The sequence below is a fragment of the Eucalyptus grandis genome, unplaced genomic scaffold, assembly GCF_016545825.1.
Source record: "Eucalyptus grandis isolate ANBG69807.140 unplaced genomic scaffold, ASM1654582v1 tig00008252, whole genome shotgun sequence".
In the NCBI taxonomy this organism is placed as follows: Eukaryota; Viridiplantae; Streptophyta; class Magnoliopsida; order Myrtales; family Myrtaceae; genus Eucalyptus; species Eucalyptus grandis.
Window position 1 is genome coordinate 45714 of NW_024096445.1, and position 12653 is coordinate 58366.

Below are 12653 nucleotides of genomic sequence, written 5' to 3' on the forward strand. Positions count from 1 at the left end.
AATTAATAAAAATCCTAATTAAACTATCTAAAAAGGGAATAATTTTCTAATTTATTTTAGGGATTAATTTGACTTAAACCCTATCCTATCTTAGAAAACTATTTTTAGAAAAATGAGATAATTAAAATGTGTAAACATGATCTAAAACCCTATATATATAAAGGTTATTTGGGTCGAACCCTAACCTATTTCGAAAAATTATGTAAAAATGCAATCCTAAAAAATTCTAATTTACTAAACCTATATGTCTAATTTTGATAAAAAAAAAAAAAAAAAAAACCTATATGTCTAATTTACTAAACCTACAAGCTCTAATGCAAGATTTTGATTTTGATTTTGATTTTTTTTTTTATTTTTAGTGTTTTTCCAAGACAAGTAATTATCAAATAAACATTAAATCTAAACAATCAAGATATTCAACAAATAAAGGATTAAAGTAATCGAAAAAATAACATGTTGTCTCACAGGTCAAATTAACGATTACTCTAACTCGAGCATCACGACATATAAAAGCTTGAAAATAATTAAAAATCAGATCCGAAGTCTTACAGATCAAATTAATAATTATAATGATTTAACAATTAAAATACTACCAAAATGCTCAAAAATTAATATAATTAAAAAAATGATCGATATCTTACGGATCAAATTAATAATTACAATAATTTTGGACAAAATCCCTGCGGATAATGCCTACATAATTTATGAATATTGACATCAAATATTACAATTTAAATAAATAAACTAAAAAATGAAATAAAATAAAATAAAATAAAATAAAATAAAAATAAGCTAAACTACCTAAAGGGGAGATAGCGACGGTGGCGGCGCCGGGCGGTTGCTAGCGGCGTCGAGCTTCGGACGAAGGGACGGTGGACAAGGGCGAAGGAGCAACGGCGAGCGAGCGAGGTGTTGGTGCAGTGGCGTTGGCCGAGTGGAGGCGGACCACCGATTTGCTAGGCGTGAGCTGTAGAGGCACGGCGGCGTCGGGTCGTCGTGGGTGGAGGTCACCGGAGAGGGGTTTCGGACGAAGGCTAGTAGACGCGGCGATAGCGCTAGGTCACGGGCCGCTGGCTGCTGGGCCACGACGGCAAGGCGGTGCTTGGGCTTTTGGTTGCAGGCGAGGCAAATCCGGTGGTAGCAACAATGTCACAGGGGCTCACAGGCGGGGCATAGCGATGCTTGTACGGCGGTAGCAACCGGAGACTCGAGATTTGCAGGTGGGTCGCTTGGGCGTGAGGCGGAACAAGGCTTGGGTGCAGTGACAAGTAGCGGTGCGCTGAGTCGTGAGTCGTCGAGGCGCGGCGTCAGGTGGAGGCGAGCTTAGATCTGCAGGTGTCGGCACTCGAGCGGCGAGATCGGGTTCAGATTTGGTGGAGGTCCTGCAAGCGGCGGTGGTGTGTTGAGCAGTGGGGGGTCGAGCACTAGAAAGCAGTGGCGGCGAGCAGTGGCGTTGCTGGTGAGGCGCGGATGGAGCGGCAAGGAGCACGAGCGTCAGCAGCGGTGCTACGCGTCGAGGGTGAATCTAGTGGGGCAGCGAACGGCAAGGGCGAGGGGCGGATGGAGGCGCGGAGGCGGTTGACGGAGGTAGCGCTGGTGCGGAGGCAGTTGATGGAGGCGACGACGGCGCGGTGGACAGCGTTGGCATGCCTGGCATGATCGGGGAGGGCCTTCGGGGAAGACGACACTGCAGCTTCTTTTTTTTTTTTCTCACCTGTCTCACGTCACTCACATTGCTTCCTCTGCTCACTTTTTGAATTTGACTTCATAGGGAGTGGAGGCTCTTTGTTTTTTTCTCTCTCTTTTACTTTTTTTTTTTTTTTTGCACGAATTCTTTTCTCTCAATTTTTTCTTCGAACCTCCCTTTGCTCGAAAATTTTGGTCTCCTTTTATAGTGGTTTCATACGACCACTTTCCATGGCAATTTCCGAGCTTCCATCTTCTTTTGCACTGATTTATGGCTGCATATTGAGCGTGATTTCGCAATCAGCTCGATTTTGCTTTGATTCATTCCATTTTGTCAAAATCCTTGCCCTTTATTTACCTAATTTTTAATTGCTTATGCATTTATCAAAATCTGAATATTCATAAGAATTTCAAACTTCCATGCATAATCAATCAAATCAATTTTCCCCTGTTTTTTTTTTTCATTTTTTTCTTTTATTTTCCTAGATTTGCCAAAATTAGGTGTTAACACGAGGATATCCGAATATACGTAATCCGGAATAATTAACAGGTTTCCTCGACCACACTTCCTTAGGAGTTTTCCACTCGATAGCAGATGATGGAGATCAACTAAACAGGTAACATGACATGTTCACTGCTTCGGCCTAAAATTCCTTACCAAGTCCTGCATGCGAAAGCATACATCGAGCTCGCTCAAGCAAAGTTCTGTTCTTTCGTTTTTCCACGCCATTTAGATGTGGTGTCCCAGGTACTGTGCGGTGTCTCACAATACATTCTTTCTCGCAGAACTCAGTAAAATCTTTACCATAGAATTCCATGCCATTTTCGGTTCTCAGGCACTTGATTTGTTTATCTGACTGCTTCTCAATCAATACCTTAAATTTCTTGAACCGATCAAACACATCATATTTGTGCTTCAGAAAGTATACCCATACCTTCCTCAAATAGTGGTCGATAAATGTCAGCGTATATCAGGCGACTCCTTTCGAATGAACTGAAGACGGGCCCTAGACATCTAAATGAATATATTCAACTGGTCATTTGGTCGAATGAATAGTTGTAGTAAACTTAACTCGATATTGCTTCCCATAGATGTAGTGCTCACATAAGCCCAGCTCTTCTATCTTTTGACCCTTCAACAACCCCCTTTCACTTACCATCGTCATACATGCCTCACTCATGTGCTCTAAACGCATATGCCTTAATTGAGTCAAATTAGAGTTTGACTCACCTGATGAAACTGCAGTGGTTCCGGTTACGGTCTCTCCCAGTAGATGATAAAGAGTATTCACTTTTTTCCCCTTCATCACTGTCATGGCACCTCGAGAGATCTTTAGTACTCCACCTTTAGCGGTGTACCTACACCCGATGTCATCAAGTGTCCCTAGAGAAATAAGGTTCTTCTTGAGCTCGGGTACATGCCTCACATCTGTCAATGTGCGCACCACCCCATCATGCATCTAGATCTGAATTGTCCTTATCCCCATAGCCTTACAGACTGCATTATTCTTCAAAAGAACTCTACCATCATCTGCAGCCTAGTAAGTAGTAAACTAGTTCTTATGAGGCGTTATATGATAAGAACACCCCGAATCTAACACCCATTCGTCTCTTAACGAAGTAACAGTCACACATAAGACAACTTCTGCATTACTATTGCTCCCCTCGGTAATGTTTATTACATTACTTGTGGCATTTTGCCTATCAGCTTTATTCCCCCGCTTTGGACAATCTCTCCTGATGTGTCCCTTCTCGTGACACTCAAAGCACTTCACGCGTCCCTTGTACTTTCTATGGCCTGATTTCGATCTGCTTTTACCTTTGCTGCTACTAGGCCCTCGATGTTGTTCTCTATCTTGAATCGCCAGTGCTTGCGTTGCTCCTTGCGCCAGACCGTCATTCCGCAACTTTCTTTGCCACTCCTTAGAGAATAAGGCGAACTTTACCTTTTCTGAGGTAATTGTAGTACACCCCTGCAACAGTGAATTAGTAAAGTGCTCCCATGACTCTGGTAAAGAAGCTAACAACATCATGTCCTGTTTTTCATCATCAAGTATTTTACCGGCGTTCTTCAGATCCATCATGGGTTTATTAAATTCATCTAAGTGGGTTCTGATAGACGTACCTTCAGTATATCTAAATTGAAACATCTTCTTCAACATGTACAAGAGATTGTTTAAACATTTCTTCACATAGAGTGCTTAAAGTTTTGCTCATAATGCTGCGGCATCCTTCTCCTCAGCAACCTCTATTAAAACCTTATCCGACAAATTTAACAGGATTATGCTCTTTACCTTTTCCATTAGCTCTACCCTTTCAGAGGCTTTCATTATGATTGGCAACTCATCTTCACCATCCAATGCCTTGGCCAAACCTTGGATTGTCAATAAAGCCCGCATTTTGATGCTCTATAACACAAAGTTGTTGCTCCTGTTAAACATCTCAATTTCAGATTTCCTCTCAGACATAATTGCAATAATAGAATTTCCAAATAATAATCAGACAAGCAAAAACTCCAAATCACAATCAAGAAATCCAACCCCAAGCTCTAATACCAATTGTTGGGATATAGTACGCGGAAACGACATGATCTTGCAATTTACATCAACGTAAAATCACCAGAGAAATAAACGAAGAAAAATAAGGACACCAGAAATTTACGTGGTTCAGTCCGAGTATTAATACCTACGTCCACAAGGAGAGCCGATAGCAAATAATTCACTATAATCGGAGAATCAGAGTTTACAATCACTCATATGCTCAAGTGTTTCCCACATCTAAATTTAACTACAAATCCAAAGTGTTTATAAATAAATAACTCAATTGAACATAAACTCACGGCACAAAATTACCGCGTTCAAGCTCAAAGTTTAACTTGTGTGTGTCTTCAAAGCTTCGCGTAGCTTGCGGCTTCAAAGAATGGCGTGGACATGCGGCTTCGAAGGGGTGCAGCAGCCTCTTGCTTCGGCGGCTTCTATCTGGCAAAGAAAAGAAGTCCTGTAAAAATATTCCTGTTTTATACGTGTGCCCAGGTCAAACTTTGACCTGGGCCCACCACGATTCCGCTGCGCGTGGACTTCATCTTACGCCAAAGGTGCAGAGGACTTCTTTCCTCTTTTATTTCATCGGCTAAAAGAAGCCCCAAAACCAGACGTAGAATTTGTGTGCCCCAAAGTTTGGGCCAGACCATGGCCTAAAAATGAATTCGGCTCCTCCTGCAGGAAATTTGAAATTCCCATCTTCTAATTTTATTTATTTATTTTTCTTTTGTAAATCTTCATGGAGTCCCACGGACTTCTACTTGTTCAAGCGAATTGCGTTTTGCGAATGCTCAAGCTCGAGATATAATTTAACACCTTTAACTTTAACATGTCCTGGTATCATGCCTTTGCAGCGAATTATATTTGGCAATTGATAATAAAACCTTCTAAGAGTGATCTTTTCGAGATACCAAACGGGTCATTCTCTATGTTGCCAAAAAAAAAGATTATGGGCCTTCACCTCTCCTCTGATAGAAGACATGGAACGCTTACATTTGTCTGATTTGAAATGGTCGGTTGTCCTCAAACTAGGCAATTCACCATTCCTTCAGCTACTCTGTATGATGCTAATCTCTGAAGTTTCATATACAACACCCTGCTTCACGTTCCACCTCTAACGTCGAATACCGTGTCCTTATATTTAAACCAGTGCTCTCCTGTAACTATGTCGACTCCTGTGTAATTTGTTGCTATTCCTCTTCACCATGCTTGTACCACACACCTCTTGGAGATGGATTTTGAGTTACCAAAGGGAAAGGTTACTAGGGTTCCCTTTATCTATCTCCTGCTTCGCCTGTTCTCGCAATCAATGTGTTTTAAATCTATTTTAGACTCTAAGATCAATAATGTGGTCAATGTGATATATAAAACCTAACGTACATTTCCAGGTTTGTTTTTCCACACCATTCACGCATAACAATCCACTATATGGACCATCTACTAGACTCGTTCTTACTTGGTCTGGGACATTAATGTGGTATCATATTATTGGGTTTGGACCATGCATATCAATCTAGAAAACTGCATCCTACGGAGAGGAACATCATATATGGGGGGAAATTGTCAAAAACAAAAAGAAAAAAGAGTCATAAACCTATCGTACGGCCGTTAATTTAGTCCTCAACTTTTCAATTTGGCCAATTTAGTCCTTTTTGAAGATTTTTTAATTTAGTCCACCCAACCAATTTAACCAGAAATCGCAAATGTATAGGTTTGGTTAGTGCCGGTCGTGGTTGTCTTAAGTGGCACAATCGATGGATGGCCAATGGCTAACATAGATGAAACAATGTTTTGTAATATTGTGAAGTTTTTTTATTTCTTTTCTTTTTTCCCTTTACTTTTCTTTTTATTTTTTTTTAATATTCCCTCCGCCAATCGCCGGCACATTGCCAATAATCGGCAAAGGTTGCTAGGGCGAAGGCGTTATACCAAACATGTGACAAAAGCACATTGACATACGTGGAGAAGTGACTGACATGAATACCAAACCTATTACTAGAAATTGATACCAGCCACCTCCAAAATGCAGGAGACACGTCCAGAACATTAGGGACACGTCCAAAAGGTCGGAGATAACAAGTCTTAAAACGTGAAAAGTGAAAGCCTATAAGCTCATGACTATAAATGGACGAAAGAAGAAAAGCGCACACACTCAAGCAACTTGTCAAATTTAGCTTATTTAATCAAAGTTTATGTTTCTTTTCTTTTGTCAGACTTTCATACTTTTAAGTTTGATTTGAGTTTGTGCGGTCCAATTTTAGTTTTGATTCATTCTTAAGTCTAGTTCGTGTACCTTTTCACACTGTAATTATGGGAGAAGGATAGCGCAAGTGTCATAACTTTCATATGTCACTCACTTGAGTACCATAATTTTTTTTCTCTAACTTAAGTGCCACATTGAAGAAAAATCGATGATTTGAGTGCCATTTCTGACAAATCATCATACGTGAATTTTTCATTAATTTCCCATCCAACGTGGATTATTTTAATTATTTTCATTGATTTAACTTTTTTTGAATTACTTGAATTATTTAAATTATTTTTTTCCTTTTTTCCCATCCTTGTTTTTTTTTTTTTTTTTTAAGGGTTGACGAGGGTCACCGGTAAACCTCGCCAGCCATGAAACCCATGCCCATATTGGGTGAGGGCTGCTTCACCTAGATCTGGCGAGGGCCTTCTCGGTTAAGGACGAGGCAACCTTCGGTGAGGGTTTCGTGGCAAGGAGAAAAAGGAAAAATAAAAATAACAATAAAAATACAAAAAAACTTAAAAAATAATTAAAAAAATAAAACACCGGCAAAACCATATAGGACGACTGGTATCTACGTCGAATTTTCTAGCTAGACAAATCACCGATGGCACTGAAGTGATCGATTTTTGAAATTTATGGCATTCGAGTGGGTATAAAAAGATTATTATAGCACTTAAGTAAGCACAGTATGAAAGTTATGGCATTTGCGCTATTCTTATCTTGTAATCGTCAAATCAATTATACAATGACCAGATGTTTTCACATTTGCTAATTTCAAACTCAGACTTTGTTTAACAACGTTTATAAGGGAGCAGGCATTCATTTGGCGATTTGTTTTGGGATAACAGGACCAAATCGGTCTTCTAGCATATCGTTTGTGTACTATTACTATTGACATTGTTGCCCGACTAAATCCCCCTACCATAATTTTCATATTTCTGTCCATCCTAGTGATATCATAAAAATATTTTAAGATATTTCAGTAGTAGTAGAAGAGTAAGAAGAAGAGAGGAGGAAGAGGAAGAAGAAGAAGCCTCAAGCTCAGGCTGCTAATAGATTTGTCAATAGCTAAGTGGAACGGCTAGATTTATTTAACCAGCGAAGACTCAAGCTCAGGCTGCTAATAGATTTGTCATAGCTAAGTGGATCGGCTAGATTTATTTGACCAGCGACCTATTGTCTATTAGGAGTTAATGACATCAAAATAATTGAGAAAACTACCAAAAAAGTTATAAACATATTGAATTTGTGTCAATTCAATCTTAAACATCTCAATGTGTCCAATTTAGTTCTAAATATTTTGATAATAAAATAAAAGTAGTGCGGCCAGTTTTGGCCCAAAATCCTACATGGCATAGCTAATGATGATCTAGATAATTTTTTTATTTTTAATATTTTAAATTTATTATTATTTATTTATTATATTCTTCTTTTTCTTATCTTTTCCTTCTTTTTTTCACTGGCAACAGACTCTGCATCGCTGTCTCAAGCCTTATTGCCCCTAGCTCGCACAACCCTAATTCAACCATCCCTTGTGCTTACAGCTTAGAAATCTCAACATTGCCAAAACAAAAATCTTGACTTATAACCTTCAAAACCTCTAGACGAATGTATGTATTGTTGCCAACGATAGGCAACAAATTACTGCTATTTGCCCAAAAACATGCAAACAACTTTATCTCCAGTCAATTGGTTAACACCAAAACATATGCATTTACATAAGAGGAAAAGGATTCCAAGAACATCAAGAAGAAGCACCACCAAAAGGCAATTGAAAGATGGCGAAACAAGCGCCATCAAATATTGTTTGCCTTCTCTTGTTGAACTTACTGGTGTCGGCCATCGCTGCAAGACCTTAAGTAGATAAATCAGCAAATGCCAAGATTACGGCGTTACCTGGACAACGTATGGACGTGACTTTTGCTCAGTATGCGGGGCGTGTGACCATAAATGAAAAGAAGAAGCTGTTCTATTGGCTGGTTGAAGCGTCATCGGATGCGGAGTCTAAACCTCTTCTCCTATGGCTCAATGGAGGACCCGGCGCCTCGACGATCAGGTACGGAGCTTTTCAAGAGATCGGAGCCTTCCAGATCTTTGCTTGGCGGGAAGCTTTCTAAAAGACAATTTGCATGGAACACCGGTAATTTTGTATCGGCAACGCTTCGTGCATTAAATCCTCGTTCAGACTCGTCCATTGAATATCTCGAATGGCTATTACCTCATGTGAGTTGCTGTTTGGTTTTATTGATAAGGGAAAGCCAAACTCAAGAAAATTTAGGCTCTAAGACGAAACTCAATTGAGAATTTATAGTAGCGTTGAATTTGACCTATATTAAAGCTGCCAAGTTTTTTTTGGGTAAAAAAAAGGTGCTAAGTTTAAATAGTGACATAATTAGTGTGTAGGTTGTAGTACGGAGGCTGAATTTTATTATATTTGTTGGTTAGTTTTATCCTGTCAACTCATAGTATCGTATATCTTTAGATCAAAGTAACGAGTTTTTCATGACGGCCTAAATGAATGTTATATCTTTTTCAAACTCATAAACAATCAGTTGTCACTAAGAAATCCATAATTAAGACGAAGATTGAATAATAACATCTTGGGGTTTCTTTTTTCCCGGAGGCCAATTTGCTGTTCCTCGATTCCCCTGCTGGAGCTGGATTTTCTAGCCTCAACGTCGCTGAATCAATCGGAGACATAGCACTGGTTGGGACTCATGACTTGCTTTGCCTGCTTACCCTGGCTTTGAATTCGTGTCTTCCGCTTATGACTTTCTTTCACAAAGTCTCAAGTTGTTCCCCTTTTTTTCTATCTCAGCCATGGACAGTCACACATTTTTAAATAAATGGCTCAAAATCTTTCCGTAATACAAATATCGAGACTTCTATGTTGCCGGAGAGAGCTATGCAGGTGCGCTTTTTCTGTGGCCATTTAATTGTATAACGTAATTTTAGGTCACGCATGAGTTCAATAATGAACACTTATTCCGGGACATTATGTGCCTCAACTCGCCCGACTCATAGTAAACTGCAACAATGGGATGGTGCGACCAATCATCAATCTGAAGGGAATACTGGTGAGATGATTAGTGTCGAATCTGCATGTTGAAGCATATTTATTTTCACTATGGAACTGGACTAAACTAGTGCCTTTGTCCTGAGTAAAAATTTCTAGCTAGGAAACCCTCTTCTTGATGCGAAACCGGAGAACCAGGAATGGCTGATTACTTGGGGAATCAGGGGTTGATCTTGGACACTACGTACTGAAACATACAGAATTTTTGTGCTGTCGATAGACATTCCGATGTCTCCAATAAAGCCTGGGATGAAGCATATATGAATGAATTTGGAGACGTCAACAATTTTAACCTATTCATGAGACCATCTGCGAGCCCCATACAGGTGAGATAGCTCCTAAATTTATTCTTAGAGGCTAGAAAATGAGCGGTAAGAAAGCCTGACAGCACTTTGATACTCGATCCTGAGTTCTTTACTGCAAGTAGGATTTGATGTACAGAGATAGGTTTGGACATTACTCGGATAATGACACTATTAATTACTTGAGAAGGAAAGAGGTGCAGGAAGCTTTCCACATTGACCCTCCCTATATTCCATTAAACTACACTCTATCCAGGTATTGTTCATGATACAAAAACTTCACTCAAACTAAGGCCATGGAAAATTTCTGGAAAATAATAAAACATGTGGTTTGGCTTATGCAGCGACCTGGTTCAGCAGAACTACGTAAAAAGTGACACAGAATCAGCGATGTTGCTGATTCTAAAAGAACTCATAGAGACCCAGTTGCGCATTTGGATATACAGGTAAGGCGTATTAGATTTTAGAAACAAGAAAAGAGAAAGTCATGCCAATGCATTTCATCTGGAGCCTGCAACATTTTATTAATTTGAGATATAATCATGATTGTATTGAATTGGTAGAATTAAACAACGAAAATGGATGTTATATTCTAATTTATCATCAAGATGTCTTTTTTTTTTTTTTTTTTTTTTTGGTAGACATTAGCAGTACCGAATATTTATTATTTGCAGATTGAACATTTTTCCTTTTGGGCAGTGGGATTACAGATATAGCCATTCCTTTGTCAACGACTTGGCGCAACATGGAAGCACTTAAGCTCAAACGAAAGGATAAACCTTTGAACCATAACAATCTGGTAAGCGACATTCAAATCAAGTTGGAGAAAAGCTTTCACGTAGTAATTCACAGTAAACTAAAACGAGACACTTGGGCTTCTGATCAGCTTGGAGGTTGGACCGAGGTACACAAAGGGCTTACGTTCGTTGCTGTGTTGGGATCGGGACACAAAGTCCCAATGTATCTCTCCTCTCATGCACATGCTTTGTCCAAGAGCTTCCTATCGAATACACCCATGCCACAGGCACCGACTCAACAATGAGAAGTTCGACGCAGTATCGCTCGAGTGATGGCTCAAGAAAATATCCATGCTCAATTTGATGAAGCCGTTGATATCGATCATTTGTGATTTTCTAGGTCAGCCTGGACCAAGTGAAGTGCTTTCAGTACACAATCAGCAAAGACATTCAAGTTTCTGTAGTTGGAAGCGCTTGATATTTCCAGTTGGTTCTTGATTTCGAACTCTCAACTGCAATGAGGAAGGTTATTGTTTTTCGTTCCTCTACTTTTACCTCTCGAAAGAACCCTCAAGTGCCACAACGTGGCATGGGGAATACATAAGTGTTAAAACTTCCAAAAAGTACACTTAAAGTGCCAAAATCGGAAAAGAGAAGAACACTTAAAGTACCAATAGCAAGAATTTATGATCGAACAACTACCGTGATTTTTTTCTTACAAGAATTTTAAATGATGTAGCATTTCTTTAAAAAAAAAAAAAAAAATCTTTGTAACTGTCCACGTAGACTACGCGAACGACGCTAAACGACGTCATTTTGGCACTTAAGTGATCACTTTCTACAAAGCCTGATACTTAAGTGTTCACTTTTAACTATGAATGGCACTTGTGATCACTTATTTGATGCCTTGATACTTAAGTGATCTTTTCAATCACGACTTGCACTTAAGTAAACATGGAGGACGACATTATTTTAGACAATAATTGCTGAGTGGACATTTTGGTAAGCCATGTGGACCGGTTTTATAATAAAATAACACTACGTCGGATTTTCAGTAAGCTCACCAGAATTAGCACTTAAGTGTCCAATTTTCAAAAAAAAAGTAGCACTTAAGTATACTTTTTAAAAGTTTTGGTACTAACGTGTTTCCATGTGCCAAGTTGTGGCACTTGGGGTATTTTTTTCTCCATTTTTTCCTCTACCACAAGGAAAGAAACTGAGATGTGCATGCCGCTTGCTCCTAGCCAATTCCAAGAAGGAAAATGAAAATTTATGAAAAGCCAATATTTTCTGATTTTAAAAAAAAAAAATCATTCATCTGAATTTAAGTATAGGTTTATCATTGATTATGAAATGCTTGTGCATTATCTCATTTTCCTAAGTGATCTAAACATTAGAAAATGAGAAAAATATTATTTGATAGAAAATTTTTGACAAAGTAAATGGAATCTAAGCTTAAATTGAATCAATTCCCATGATGCAATTTCTATCTAAATATAACTTTGTTTTTTTTTTTTCATTAATATGTATGGTAGAAGTAATCTCCGACTTAGACAGACTAATGCACGTCGGAAGATAACAAACGAGTTACGACGCTAGGATAATGCAAACCCGTGGGATGACATGAGAATAACATATATACATAGATAAACGGCCCTGGATCGCTTGAGGGCTTTGGCAAGACCCAAATGAGCCTGAAAGTTCGCTGTCCAGCCCCATGTAGGGTCCGGATGGCGGCCTATGGACCTCATCTCGCATGCCAAACCCCGAACGAAGGCCAAAATGTCCCAATGCATCTACGAGCCATTAGGGCTCATGAGGGCGGATCGGAGAACGTCACGAGAATGTTAATGAACCAAAAACCTTTGCAATGCCCGCTGTCCAGCATGTATACAACCTGTGTTGGGAGAGCATAACAACCTCAACAATATCGATGTAATGCAGCAGGACAAAACAATTTTCCATTTTGTGCAAACCTTATAGGAAATGATATAATAGAGCAATATAAATACCCAGCACACAAACACAAGACGAATTTTTTGTGGAAAACCTCCTCGGTAT